Source organism: Tamandua tetradactyla, chromosome 5 (genome assembly GCF_023851605.1).
Source record: "Tamandua tetradactyla isolate mTamTet1 chromosome 5, mTamTet1.pri, whole genome shotgun sequence".
NCBI classification, from domain to species: domain Eukaryota; kingdom Metazoa; phylum Chordata; class Mammalia; order Pilosa; family Myrmecophagidae; genus Tamandua; species Tamandua tetradactyla.
Genome location: NC_135331.1, coordinates 194,512,680 through 194,527,746, shown reverse-complemented (window position 1 = coordinate 194,527,746; position 15,067 = coordinate 194,512,680). Strand labels below are relative to the sequence as shown.

The 15,067-nt window shown below is 45.5% G+C and overlaps 1 non-coding gene and 1 pseudogene across 1 annotated transcript; both read left to right on the top strand.

Moving 5' to 3' along the window:
• Positions 1–1,123: 1,123 nt before the first annotated feature.
• Positions 1,124–1,217, top strand: TRNAI-UAU (transfer RNA isoleucine (anticodon UAU)). The gene is made up of 2 exons: positions 1,124–1,161; positions 1,182–1,217. It is a non-coding gene; the product is annotated as a tRNA-Ile (tRNA).
• Positions 1,218–8,997: 7,780 nt separating this feature from the next.
• On the top strand, positions 8,998–9,953 carry LOC143683426 (L-lactate dehydrogenase B chain-like; annotated as a pseudogene).
• Positions 9,954–15,067: the final 5,114 nt, after the last annotated feature.

Here is a 15,067-nt window from a genome sequence, read left to right as displayed (position 1 = left end):
CTAACGGAAATACTAACGGAATGTTTCAGGATAACAAACCATTTTCACCCTCGGGTTAAAAACCAGTGAAGTGGTGGTCAATGGGGGGGGGGTGGTGGCAAGGGGTGTGGTATGTATGAGTTTTTCCTTTTAATTTCTTTCCTGGAAGGGTGCACGTGCTCTAAAAATGATAGTGGTGAGGAATGCACACCATGGGATGATACTGATTGTGCACCATACTGATGATACTGATTGTGCACCATGTAGGGACTGTATGTGTGTGAAGAGTGTCCATAATAGTATTTTAAAAAGCAGCAACAAACAGACCAGGGCAGGCGGGGGTGGGACAGAGGGTAGCGGTGTCGTGTGCCCAGAAGGAGGGTGCTCAGAGCGAGGTGGAGGTAGCCGGAGGCGGGAGGAGGCGGGAGGGGCGCTGGAGGAAGCGGGAGGAGGTGAGAGGAGCGCGGAGCCCCGGGAGAAGCGCAGGAGGCGGGAGGAGCCGCGGGAAGACGCGGGAGAAGCGCGGGAGTAGGGGGGAGGAGCGCAGGAGGCGGGAGGTGCGCGGGAGGAGGTGGAAGGAGGCGAGAAGAGGCGGGAGGAGGCGGGAGGAGGCGGGAGAAGCGCGGGAGTAGGCGGGAGGAGCGCAGGAGGCGGGAGGAGCGCGGGAGGAGGTGAGAGGAGCGCGGAGCCCCGGGAGAAGCGCGGGAGGAGGCGGGAGGAGGCGGGAGGAGGCGGGAGGAGCGCGGGAGGAGGCGGGAGGAGGCGGGAGGAGCGCGGGAGGAGGCGGGAGGAGGTGGGAGGAGGCGGGAGGAGTGCAGGAGGCGGGAGGAGGCGGGAGGAGCGCGGGAGTAGGCGGGAGGAGTGCAGGAGGCGGGAGGAGGCGGGAGAAGCGCGGGAGTAGGCGGGAGGAGTGCAGGAGGCGGGAGGAGCGCGGGAGGGGGTGGGAGGAGCGCGGGAGGGGGTGGGAGGAGCGCGGATCCTCCCAGGGCCCGCCTGGCGCGGCGGCGGCGGCTACAGACCCGGCTCCCGGGAATCCCACCGCAGCGGCGGCTCTGCACTCCCGGTCCTCCAGCGCCGGGGCCCGTACCCGAGGCACTGCGCCCACCGAGACGTCTTCTCTGGTTCCTCCCCCGCTGCCCGCGGGGCTCCAGTGGCGCAATCGGTTAGCGCGCGGTACTTATAAGGCAGTGCGGCCGTGGGCGATGCCGAGGTTGTGAGTTCGAGCCTCACCTGGAGCATCCTTATTGTCCACTCTCCGTGTTTTACAGGCCGGCTGAGGGCACAGGTGTGAGTCTGTGGTCGGGATAGCGGGTGGGGGGATAGCAGGTGGGGTCCTGCGGACTCTTGCCCCTGAGCGTGGAATGCAAGTCAGTCAGAACTGACCATCACTGACCCAGACCCACAGTCAGGTTCAAGGGAAGATTTGTGAGAAATAGTCTTTGTCTGCTTTGAAAGCTTTGTGAATAGTGGGTGCTCTTGGTTTTTAGCATTTTTTTCAGCGGAACTTTCCCCGCAGCTTTCCTCCCCCGGTTTCTTCACTCCTCTAGGCCCATCACCCTCCGTGAGTCCTTGGGCCTGCAGCCGTGACGGAGGCACGGGATCGCGGCTCAGAAGACCTGCCGCCCCTCGTGCAGGGAATCCCACGCACTGGTCTTGCGTGTCAGCTGAGGCTGGACCCAGGGCCGTTTCCAGCGTAACTTAGAATTGCTAAGGCTGGTGGTTACCAGGTCCTCTCCAACTGCTGCTGTGTCCGCATTCCCAGGCCCCACCCTGAGCTGCCCACCACGTAACGGTCGGCTCAAAGCAAGGCTTACCCACTGACGTGGATTAACGCTGGGTGGTGGGGGAGTGATAGTGGATAGTTCGCCAACCGAGCTGACAGCGAGGAGGTGGTCAGGTGCTGTCGGCAGTGATGCTTACAGGGTTGAGTGAGATCATAAATGAAAGTTGGGTAATGGCCACGGGTTCTCCTCATCCCCGAATGCAGGTGCCTTTGCAATGTGACTTTGCAGCCCCTTCCTGCAAGAGGAGCCTCGGTTTCCCTCCTCCTTCATGTGAGCTTCCCCAGTCCCCCCATTGTGGGCCGGCCTTGTGACTGTGTCACTGGTCCCCCTGTTGTGGGCCGGCCTTGTGACTGTGTCACTGGTCCCCCTGTTGTGGGCCGGCCTTATGACGATGTCACTGGTCCCCCTGTTGTGGGCCGGCCTTATGACGATGTCACTGGTCCCCCCGTTGTGGGCCGGCCTCGTGACGGTGTCACTGGTCCCCCTGTTGTGGGCCAGCCTTGTGATTATGTCACCAGTCCCCCCATTGTGGGCCGGCCTTGTGACTGTGTCACTAGGCCCCCCGTTGTAGGCCAGCCTTGTGACGGTGTCACCGGTCCCCCTGTTGTGACCCGGCCTCGTGACGGCATCGTCAGTAGAGCGCTGTGGGAGTTCTGAGCTGACATCTGAAGAAACCTAGCAGCTTCCCCTCTTGATTTGTCAAACACTGAGGCCCCCCGACAAGGCGCCCTGGCTGCCTCAGGGAAGGTGGAAGACCACATGGAGACCGGCCATCGCTGCTGTATTGGAGGGGCAGCCATCTCTCTTACCCCCCATGCCCTAATGCTCCCTGGAGGTGGCAACGGGCCTCCTTCCCCCAACAAGAGAGAAGATGCAAAGTGGAATCGGAAAAGAAAGAGGGGACATACTCCCGGCCTTGAAGTAATAAAAAGGATTATAAGTGAATACTGTGAATCATTGTATGCCAATATATTCGATTTCTTAGATAAATTGGACAAATTCTTAGAAACACACAGACTACCAATAGTGAATCATTAAGAAATAGAAAAGCAGATTAGACTTATAACAAGTAAAGAGATTGAATTAGTAACTTTAGAACTACCCACAAAGAAAAGCCCAGACCCACATGGCTTCACCACTGAATTCTACCAAACATTTACAGAAGATTTAATGCAATTTTTTCTCTAAAAAATAGAAGAGGGGGGAGCACTTCCCAACTTGTTTTATGAGACTAGGTATTACTCTGATACCAAAACCAAAGGTAACAAAAATAAAAAAGGGAAAAAAACCCCACAAACATCTTTTATTAATATGGATTCACAAATTATCAGCAAAATATAGTAAACTGAATCCAGGAACATAAAGAGAATTATTCTATGACCAAGTGGGATTTTTTTATTCCAGGAATTTATTTAACATCCAAAAACTCCTAGAAGATATCGAAAATATATAAAGAAATCTTACAACTCAACAATAAAAAGACAATTCAATTTTAAAACACACCAAAAAATGAATAGACATTTTTCTGAAGAAGAAATATATATGGCTAAAAAGGACCTGAAAAGGTGCTCAGCTCCACTAGTTATTGATGAAATGCACATCAAAACCACAATGAGGTATCATTTCAGACCCACTAGAATGGGCACGACTGAATGAACAGGGAGCAAGTGCTGGAGAGGAGGCTGTGGAGAAACAGCACTGCATGCACTGCTGGCAGGAAGGTGAAATGGTGTGGCAGCGGTGCAGGAGCCTGGCAGTTCCTCAGGAAGCGAAGTATAGAGTTGCCTTACGGTCCAGCGGTTGGGTCTTTGCCCAGAAGACCTGAAAGCCAGGATGCGAACAGACACTTGCACACCAATTTGCACAGAGGCACTGTTCACAATCGCCAGAAGATGGAAACAACCCAAGGGTCCATCAGCAGGGGATGAACAAAATGTGGTGTATACACACGATGGACTATTACTCAGCAGTGAGAGGGAGTGAAGTCCGGAAGCACAAGACAACACTGGTGAAGCCTGAGGACGTTATGTTAAGCGAAATACATCAGACACCAAAGTACAAATAGAGTATCATCCCCCTGATTTGAATGAAATATAATATGTAAACTCATAAACATAAAATGTAGAATATAGGTTACCAGGATATAGAATGAAGCTAAAGAATGGGGAGTGATTGCTCCCCATTCTGTGCAGAATGTTTAACCAGGTCGAAGTTAAGCATTTGGAAATGGACAGAGGTGAGTAGAGTTGACACTGCTGAGTTGTGGGGGAGTGTGGTGGAAAGGGGAAGTTCAGAGTCATGTGTGCCACCAGAAGGGAGGTCGGAGGTGAAAGCATGGGGATGTAAAACAGAGCGAATCGTACGGTGGGCGCTGACTGTAACTGTGCAAATACAGAAACGTTCTTTCGTGAACTACAGCAGATGTATGGCACAGTTATAAGGAGTTAACGGTAGGGGGTATATGGGGAAAATGGGCCTATTGCAAATTGTGGACTCCAGGTCACAGTAACCCCTTAATATCCTTTCATCAACAGTAGCAAGTGTGCCACACCAATGCTGGGGGTCACAGTGAGGGGAGGGGGAAAAGGATGTGGGAGGGTTTGGATTTTCTTTTTTATTTTTATTTCTTTTCTGGAGTAATGAAAATGCTCTAAAATTGATCATGGTGATGCATGTGCAACTATTGATGATATTGTGAGCCACTGATTGTATCCTTTGGCTTGTTTGCACTTGTGTGTAAGACTATTCAACGGGAAAAGGCCAGTTTCTTCAACAAGTGGTGCTGGGACAAGTGGGTAGCCAGATGCGAAAGAGTGAAGTTGGACCCTTACTTCATGCCTATGCAAAATTTAACTTAAAATGTGCTAAACTCCCACAAGTAAGAGTTAAACTTTAAAACTCTTAGAAGAGAACATCGTGGCGCTTACTTCCTCATGACCTTGGATTTGGCACTGAATTCTTAGGCATGACACAAAAAGCTTGAGCTACAAAAAATTAGGTAAATTGGACTTCATTCGAAATAAGAACTTCTGTGCATTAAAAGACACCGGCAACAAAGGGAAATGGCCATGCACAGAATGGGAGAAAATATTTGCTGATCGTGTATCTGGTAAGGGATTGAACCAAGACTGTATCAAGAACTCCATAACTCAATAATAAAAGACAATCCAATTTAAAAATGGGCAAAGGATTTCAATAGACATCTCTCCAAAGAAAATACGCACAATAAGCACATGGGAAGATGCTCGATATCATTAGTCATTATGGAAAGGTAAATCAAAATGACAATTAAATGCCACATACACTAGAATGGCTATAAACAAAGAGTCGGATAATTACAAGTATTGGCAAGTGTGGTAGTTAGATTCAGGTGTCAGCTTGGCCAGGTGAAGGCACGTAGTTCTGTTGCTGTGGACATGAGCCAATGGTACGTGAACCTCATCTGTTGCTCATTACATCTGCAGTCAGCTAGGAGGCATGCCTGCTGCAGTGAATGATGTCTGACTTTTTTGGCTGGTGCTTAAATGAGAGACCCAGCGTGGCACAACCAAAGCAGCTCAGCCTTCCTCATGTCAGCACTCGCAGCTCAGCCCAGGCCTTTGGAGATGCAGAAAGAAATCACCCCGGGGAAAGTTGTTGGAACCCAGAGGCCTAGAGAGAAGGCCAGCAGCTATCTCCCTGTCTCTTCCCACGTAAGAAAGAACCTCAGCTGAAAGTTAGCTGCCTTTCCTCTGAAGGACTAAGGAAATAGATCCCATTTTATTAAAAGCCAGTCCGTCTCTGGTGAGTTGCATTCTGGCAGCTAGCAAACTAGAACAGCAAGGAAGCTTCATACGCTGCGGTGACAGTGTAAGATGGTGGAGCTACTTCGTGAAACAGTCTGACAGTTCCTCAGAACAATTAAGCATAGAATCACTACGTGATCCAACAATTCCACTCTCAGGATATACTCAAGAGAAATGGAAGCGCATGTCCACGTAAAAACTTGTACATGAGTGTCTATAGCAGAATTATTTATAATAGCCAAAATTGGGAAGTGTCTTGATTTATTTAGGTCTCACTTAAATTCTCCCACTAAAATTTATGCCCTTGTCCCTAGAGATCTTATGAATCTTTTATTAGACTTATTCCTAAATATTCCATATTCTATTCACTGTATCCTGTGATACTTGATACGTCTTATTTCACTTTCTTTTTATAACTGTCTGTTACTTATATACAGGAACAAAATGGGGTTTTGCATATTTGCTTGCCTTTAATATCTTGTAACACTCTTCTTTCTTTTAATTGTAAAATTTTAGGAAGAACACTACCAGAAAGAATTATAGTACTGTCCCTGTGGTATCTCGTCCTCCATTATCAAAAGTAGTGTGACGTATCAGAAAGGTAGGAGAATTCCAGCTGCTCCTCCTCCTTGCAAGCACTTGATATTTTCATTCTTTAAAATTTTTGCCCTTCACATGGGTGTGCAATGGTATCCCATTGAGGTTTTAATTTGCATTCTTCTGATGACTCTTGCAGTTGAACATATTTTCATATACTAACTGGCCTTTTAGATATTCTTTTTTGTGAAGTGCCCACTCACGGTTTCTCCCTATTTTTGCTTGGTTTGCGTGACTTTTTGAAAATTTACTTGCAAGTCTTCAGGAATTCAGATGAGGAATTCTTTCAGTATTCTGGAAATGGATCATTTGTCAGAACTTCTTTTATGTTTGACATTATTTAAAAATTAGTGTAATTCATGATCAACAACGGCACACGCGCCTTGTTTTAAAAGTTGTTGTCAATCCCCAATATTGTTTTTGGGCAACTGATTGCTTCCCAGTTCAATGCATCCTTCTGGTCAAAGCAAGTTTAGAATCTCGTCCGTCACTGATCATAACCAGCGACGTTCCAAGCACAGATTTAATTAGCACACATTTTAGCTCTTCCACCAAATCAGTTCAGATGTAGCAGGACATGCCCAAATACAGAGTCCATTATATCCTAGACTAGAATTTTACTTCAGCTTCATGCCTGTCCTCAGCGAACTGAAGCTGTCACCTAATAGCTGCCCCACCACAGACCTTCACAATGATGTCTCCCAAAAGCACGTGGTAAAAAGGGTGTTGTCTCTAAATTAAGCTTGCCTTCTGGACTTTGCAGTATTTCACTTAGCTTGTTAGAAATTCAGGATATTTTTGTATCTCCAGGGTTTCCTGTAGATATAATCACAGAATTACAGCTTATTAATGATATTTTTTTCATACCCTGAGATACTTTTCCTATGGGATGTATATAGCCTGAAATACTACAAATTGGTAACTTCCCTCTCATTAGCCTCTCCCATAACCTCATCTTTCCCCTTAATCCTTTTCATTTTCCACTTTAAACATTGTTTTTTTTTTTAGTGAAAAGACTGAAGCAAAATGGGTATTAAATAGTATTGCTTTGTTATGTCAAGGGTAATATTATAGCATTTTCCTTCTGCAGTTAGGTTTATCTCTTCCTTACTCCTTTATGCCCTTAATTAATGTTAAAGCACATGCAAACCTGTTATTGGACTTAAGCATCTGAAGGCAGGGGCTACTGAAACTCTTATTGTTTATCCCAAGTAAGAAAAGGCATTCTTTGAATGTCAAACTTGTCAATACTAATAACTGGTCTCTTCCCAGAAGAGTCTGAGGGCTAAATGAGGTCAGCCCTGGCTCAGCTGTCATTCACGCAATAAATATTAAATACCTTCTTACACACGGATACCTGCTCCTAAATTCCATATGCCTCCTTCTTCTTCCTTGCTCTGACCTCTCCTTACCCCTCTACTGTCATGCCTCTGCTCACGCTGTCTCCATCTTGGCGGGATGTGGGCTGGGACGGAAGCTGTGGCTCCGACAGGGCTCACAGCGCTCGGACCTTGTGTTTCACCACTGACCTTGGTGCCTTCCAGGGGTAGCCGGAGGCAGAGGCGAGGAAGATCCAGGGGGCAGGCTGAGCTCTTTCAGCCTCTGGTTTTTGCTCTTAACGTTGCTATGTGGGTATGAGACGTTTTCAGTTGGGAATTGTGACCTCAGGTGCCTGCTGTTTGCCTTCTGAGTCTAGGCCAACTTCTCTTCTCAGGCTGGAAGCCATGCCCACAGGTATTCAAAGTCTTACCAGATTGAACAAATGAGTGTGACTGCTGAATCATTCAGTATACTGGCATTTCTTTTAGTGTCCAGTGAATTGGAACAGCTAGAAGGAAAAACCCGAAATTGTGGAACTGTAACCCATGCCAAACTTTGAAATCTGTTTTATAATTATTTGTTAAAATGTACTTGGAAATTTATTGTGTTTTTGTATAAAAGTTGTATTTCACAATTAAAAAAAGCATTAAAAAGGAAAAAAGAAAAGCTTATCAGAACTACAGAAGCAGAGAGATCTGAGAAGGCTGTCTTCAGTATGCTTTTGAGCTGAGCCATGACGGGGAGCCCATGAACAAGGGTTCCTTAATACTCGAGTGCTAGTTATGATAAGGTGAGCTTTACTGTGTAAGCAGTCTTACACAGAAAAGAATTAGTAGCAATATGAGAGGGGCAGTGTGGTACCATAGATAGAGTCTTAAAGTAGAAATATGGAAATTGGATTCCTTCTGCCATTGTGAGACACATAACCTCAGTTCATCACTTCACTCCCTCTGAGCGACGGTTTTCCCACCCATAAATTCATAATGTAAATGTAACTACCGTTTACTGAGTGTATAACAAATGGCATGCCTACTGCTAAGCACTTCATATATGTTAACACAATTAATCATATGAGATATGTGTTACCACAACTTTTGAGAAGAGGAAACTGAGGCAAAGAGAAATTAGAAAATTTGATTAAGGTCTCCTAGATAATATGGGATTGAATTCAGTAATGTTTATGGCCTAAGAGAGGAAGACTTTTGCATGACTGCTCTAAAGAGCTTTGGGTTTTTAGGCACAATTCATTGTTTGTTTTTCGGACTAGTGTACTCAAATTTAACACCCCTGAGAAAGGCTCAGAAGTCTAGAGAAACAAATGGACTTCTATTCTCAAAAACAGCTCATATGTTCTCATAATCAACTAATCCTCTCAGGCTAGTAATCAAGTCCACTGCAGTTCAGTTCTAGGAAGTACCTGGAACAGGCAGGTTGGACGGAGGTACGAGGTCAGACCAGCACTTAGAATGGGCCTTGGGCCTCGTAGACCCATCCTGGGAGCCCTGGCCTCCTCCTGTGCACAGGGGCCACTCTTATGGGAAAACCAATTGGCCCAGTTGCAGAAGACGCAAAGGTCCCAAATGATAAGATCACTGTTGGACAGGCCGGTGTGGCATGTGCCATCAGCATTCTTGGAAAATCTCTGGCTGACACACTTCTTCTGGATGTTCTGGAAGATGAACTCAAAGAGAAATGATGGGTCTGCAGCATGGAAGCTTGTTTCTTCAGGCACTTAAAATTGTGGCAGATAAAGATCACTCCGTGACTGCTAATCTGAGACTGTGGGGGTAACTACAGGAGTCTGTCAGCAAGAGGGGGAGAACCAACTCAACCCGCTTCAGAGGAGCATTCATGCCTGCAAATTCCTTATTCCTCAGATTGTCAGGTACAGTCCCAACGGCATCGTAATCGTGGTTTCCAGCCCAGGGGATATGCTAACATACGCTACCTGGAAACTAAGGCAATTATCCAGGCACCGTGTGGTTGGAAGTGGGTGCAATCTGGATTCTGATAGATGTTGTTATCTTAATAGCTGAAAAGCTTGGCATTCATCCCAGCAGCTGCCATTGCTGGATTTGGGGAGAATGTGGAGACTCAAGCGTGGCTGTGTGGAGTGGAGGGAATGTGGCAGGAGTTTCTCTTCAGGAACAGAATCCAGAAATGGGAACAGATAATGACAGTGAAACTTGGGAGGAAGTGCATAAGATGGTTGTAGAAAGTGCCTATGAGACTATCAAGCTAAAGGGATATACCCGCTGGGCTAAGTGTGGCTGGCTAATTGAATCTGTGTTCAGACTCTATCCAGGATTCGTCCAGTGTCTACAATGGTGAAAGTGATGTACAGCATTGAGAGCGAAGTCTTCTTAAGCCTTCCATGTATCCTGGAAGCTCGGTGATCAACCAGACGCCGGGGGATGATGAAGTTGCTCAAGTCTAGAAGAGTGCAGAGACCCTCTGGGGCAACCAGAAGGACCGAGAGGACTGGTGACATTTGAGTTCTATGCTGCAGAAATTTAAAAACTGCAGTGTGTTCATGGATCAGTTTGCTTTTCTCTTCCTGAATATGTGAATTTGCGCCCAGAGAATCAAAAACAAATGCTTGGCTTAATGCTCGCAATAGGAGCCCTTGAGCAAATAAAATTATCATGGTGTGAAAAAAAAAAGAAAAGAAAAGCAGTTAGGATGAGCACAGGGGTATGCCTTAATGAAGTGGAGTTGGCCAGACGAGGCCTGTGGGAAGCAGGGGAGGGAATGAGGAGAACAGTCTTTGGAGTCTTCACCAATCCGAACATGTTCAGCATCTTTTTATTTGTTCTCTTACGAGAGCCTCACATCAGCTTTATGAAATAGGCGGGGAAGAAACTGTTACTATTTATTGATGGTAAAATTAAAGCCCAGGGGGGTCTCCAACGCCCAGGCCAGGACACTTTCTCTCAGGACTCCCCTGCGATGGCTGTCCTCACCCGAGCCCTGCCTCAGAGGTCAGGCGGCCAGGCAGTCTGGCACTCGGAGTCCACAACTGGCTGCCTGCTTAGCATGCTGGACAGCTCTCTGGAAAGCATCCTCACCTCCCCTGCCCCCCACCCCCCACCCCCAGGCCCAGGAAATCACACATGTGTGGTCTTTTACCACTGCCAGGAGCTTTGGTGGCTATTGAGTGACCTGTCCAGATCCCCCCTTTTATAGACAAGGCAACTTGTGTCCAGAATGGAGCCACTTATCCGAGCGCCCACAGGAAATTACTGATAGAACTAAGACTAAACCCAGTTGTCTTGACTTCTGGTATATTATTCATAATATTAATCATACATTTTATCTGAAGAATAGGTAATGACGTCTCTGGCGTCCCAAAGCCAGCATCCAAGCACTTATACAGTTGTAAGGAGACATGAGGTCAAATCTTCCCGGCTAAGTCTCTGGCCCCTCCTCATCCTAACGCGATGGAAGTGAGGGTAGGGCTGCTGTCAGTCTTAGTGAGGGGATCTCTCTCCTAAGTATGACCCCAGATCTACCTTCCTAACTGCTTTCCAAACCCCATCGCACCTCAGTTCACTGCCCCCAGCATGCTGGACCCAGGCGAGCAGAGATGGTCACCCAGTCACTACTACCCTCTCTCCCTCTTCAAGTTCCTAACATTTGCCCCCACCTTTTTACACCTCCCCCTCACCTTCTACAGAGTTGGAGGACATTATAGGTTGATTTAAACTATGCCAGGTTTAGTCCAGGAATTAGTGACAAGGAGATGAGATTTTAGGCAGCTTGCAGGGGCATCTTAACCTGTGAGCTTTGAGAATCAGAGAATGTTTGTCTAAAGGCTGTGAACAGGGTTCATCTGGGATGAGAGCTTCATACATATATAAATTAGCTTTTTTTGACATTAGAAAATTCACACCAACCTTCTAGGATTTATCAATTCAATGAAGAGTTTGGACGAGCTGACTTCTCAAGTTAATAATCAAGGTTGATAAATCAAGGGTTTATCAAGCCCTTTTCTAAGTATATCTGAAGATGTTTCAACAACATTAAATTCAATAAACATGACAAAGACTTGCAGAATAATTTTCATATACAAATTCTCTGCATCTTGCTCGGTTCAATCTGGAAAGTATTTTGAGTCTCTAACAAAATCCACATTTGGCAGGTCCTTTCTAGCCTCCTCCATCTCTCTCTAATATCTTGGGTAATGTCTTAGAAAGAAGGCCTGTAGCACTGGAAGAGCCAGAGAGATTGTGGGGTCTAAACTTGTCCTCTGGTAGGTGAGCTCTGAGGCCGAGAGAGGGAAGTACGTTGTCTAAAGGTACACAGCAGATGACAGCCCTGGGCAGGGCTGGGCTTAAAGCAGCTTCTGAAACTGGGCTCTGCTTCTCATATGAGTGGGCGCCCTGTTCTCAGGCTAGAGAGGTGGGAGGGGCAGACAGAACTTCAGCTTTGTAGTTCATGCAGTGAGATCTGCCACCTCGTCAGGCCGCAGACTCTCAGGGGCACAGGCCTTCATTCCCCACCCTTTATTTTTGCAAAATATTGGCAAACCTTTTGAGACTATGGTTAGAGAAAGCCAATTAGGTAATGGGGATTCTCACTTCTTCTAGGATGGACCTGAGTGGGTAAAATTTGCCTTTCCTCTATCTTCCTAGAGGTTCCCGTGATCCTCCACTATGTTGTCCCTTAAGCCTCTGGATTTCTCAGGGGTTAAGAGGATTTTTTGCTAGATTGTATTCAAGTGTAGTGTCTGTTGTATGATCAGTGTGCCCTCTAACAGAATTTCAACCTGAGATGCAGTGACTTCTCTGGCATTATAACCTATCTCCATCCCTAAAACTTTCTCCTTAAAAACTGACCCTACATTATGTGACGTTTTGTGATGTTGTAAGTGTGTGTGTGCCTGCCACTTTTCAGTGCCTTCCCTGATCCCACCAGCCACTCATGAGACTGCTCTGAAGACTCCTAGTGACAGCCCTTTCTCTTGTGCTTTTCTTCCATAGAAAGAGACACTGGACTGTTTCTGAGATAATATAGAAGTAGAGGCTGAGTAACAACTTCTGTAATATTAAAGTTTCTTGCCCTTGTTGGAAGTTTGGATTAGATGACTTCCAAAATCTCTTTTAATTACATGAATTTTTAAAATTTCTCTGCCATATTGAGACCTAGCCTTTAAAACTAACCTAATTCAATAGTCCCTTGAGTTCCATGAGCTATCATACATATGTCCATAAGCCTAAATGTTCATTTTCTCTGCTTTGGTTTTGGGTTGTATTGCATGCTTGTTAGAATCTCCGAGTGAAGCTTGTCCATGATTAATTGAAATTAGAAAATGAAATGTGCTTATTGATGAGTTAATTTGTTAATCAAATTCTGATAATTGTGCAAAGTAAAAAAAAATAAGAGAATTCATTATTTGTAAAAATAGTGGAGAGTTTGTACTCATTGTGTTGTAATCTATACTATATGTGCATTTCTTCATTCATTAGGCTCAATGTATTGCAGGGTCCGCCATAGTTCATACTTGTACTCAATTATATAATCTAAGAATAATGACAGTTTTGTGTTTTCCTTCCCAGTCATTATCTCTTTTATTGCCTCCTATGGTGTGACTGCAAAAGGAAATGAAAGAAACATCAAGGCGACTGTCACCTTGACCAGAAGTGATGAGAGCTGGCATTCCTGATTTATTACCAATCTCAAACAGAATGTTTTCAGCCTCTCACATATAAATATTCAATATTTTCCACTTAAGTTTAATGTTTCCTATAATTTTTAAAGATGTCATTTATCAGATTCAAGAAATTATCTTCTATTCCTAGATGGCTTAGAGTTTTCGTCATGACTGAAGGCTCAGTTTTACCAAAAGCTTTTTCTCTCTGTCAAGGTGAGTGCAAGTTTTTTGTTTTTTTTTCATTCCTAAAGCGCTGAATGAGATGGCAGATTAGATTAATGATAAACTAACCTTGCGTTCTTGGTGTCAGCTCAAGACCAAAATGACTGATTTTAAACGTGGCTGCATTCAGTTCCCTGATGTTTAGGATATTTGCATCTATGACCAAGGGTGAAATTGACCTATGATTTTCTTTTCTCATAACGTTCCTGTCAGGTTAAGCATGAGGGTGATACCAGGCTTAAGCAGTTTCTTAAAAGAAAGACAAAGCCAGCCAGCCAGCCAGCCATTCCACTCCCAGGTGTATACCCGAGAGAAATGAAATGTATCTCTATACAAAGAGCTATGTACAAATGTTGATAACAGCAATTTTTGTAATAGCTCCAAGCTGGAAATATCCAAATATTAGCCAATAGGTGAATGGATAAAAAAAATGTGTCATAATCATACAATAGAATATAACCTGGTAATAAAAATTAACTATTGCTATAAGAAAGGACATGGATGAATCTCCAAATAATGATATTGAGTATAATAACCCCCAAACACACACACACACCATGTCCATACTGTATAATACTATTTATATAAAATTCCAAAGAATTACAAACATCTAATATTTCATAAAACTAAAACCATATAATGACAGAAAGCAGATCAGTGGCTGTGGGAGGGGAGGAGAAGGAGCATTACAAAAGGCACGAGGAGCACAAATCAAAACCACAATGCGATACCATTGCACACCCATTAGAATGGCTGCTGTTTAAAAAATCTGAAAACCACAAGTGTTGGAGAGGATGCAGAGAGGTAAAACACTCATTCAGCATAGGTGGCAATGTAAAATAGTGCAACCACTGAGAAAGACAGTTAGGTGGTTCCTCAGAGAGCTAAGCACAGAATTCCTTACTGGATCTGCAGTCCCGCTCCTGGAAATAAACCCAGAAGAGCTGAAAGCAGGACTCGGACAGATATGTGCACACCGGTGTTCATAGCAGCACTGTTCGGAATTGTCAAAAGATGGAAGCAAATTAAGTGCCCATCAAGTGATGAATGATGGACAAAATGTGGTCTATATGTGCAATGGAATATTATTCAGCTGTGAAAAGGAACGAAGTCCTGATATGTGCAAACATGGATGAACCTGGAAAACATAATGTTGGGTGAAATAATCCAGACACAAAAGGACAGATATTGTGTAATTTCATCGATATGAAATAATTAGAATAAAGAAACTCACGTAGTGAGAAAGTAGAATATAGCTAACCCCTGGGACAGAGTGAGGCCAGGGGATGGATGTGCGGCTTAAAATATGGTGCTCCTATTTGGGACAATGGAAATCTTTTGGTAAAGGCTGGCAGTGATGGTGACACAACATTGTGAACATAATGTGGTTACGTGGGAAATGTTAGGCCATATATATGGAAGCGGGATAAAAAATTTTTTAATCCATGTAAGTGCAGGACACAAGCAGTGAATGGCAGGGTCAACCGCGGGCTTTTGGTGCCTAGTCTAGTTCTAAGTGTGCTGCCACAGTTACAACCGCTCCGCACCAGCTGTCGGTGACCGGCAGGATGCGGGTCCCTGCATTTTGGACAGGATTGCCCAGCGAGCCCGCGGGGAGAGCCCGGGCTGCAGCTCCTCAACCGCGGTAACGAGCTTTGGGGTGGAGAGTGGGGGGTGGAAGAGTCAGGCAGGGGCCGGGAGGGGCCGGTGGGTGGAAAACGGGAAGC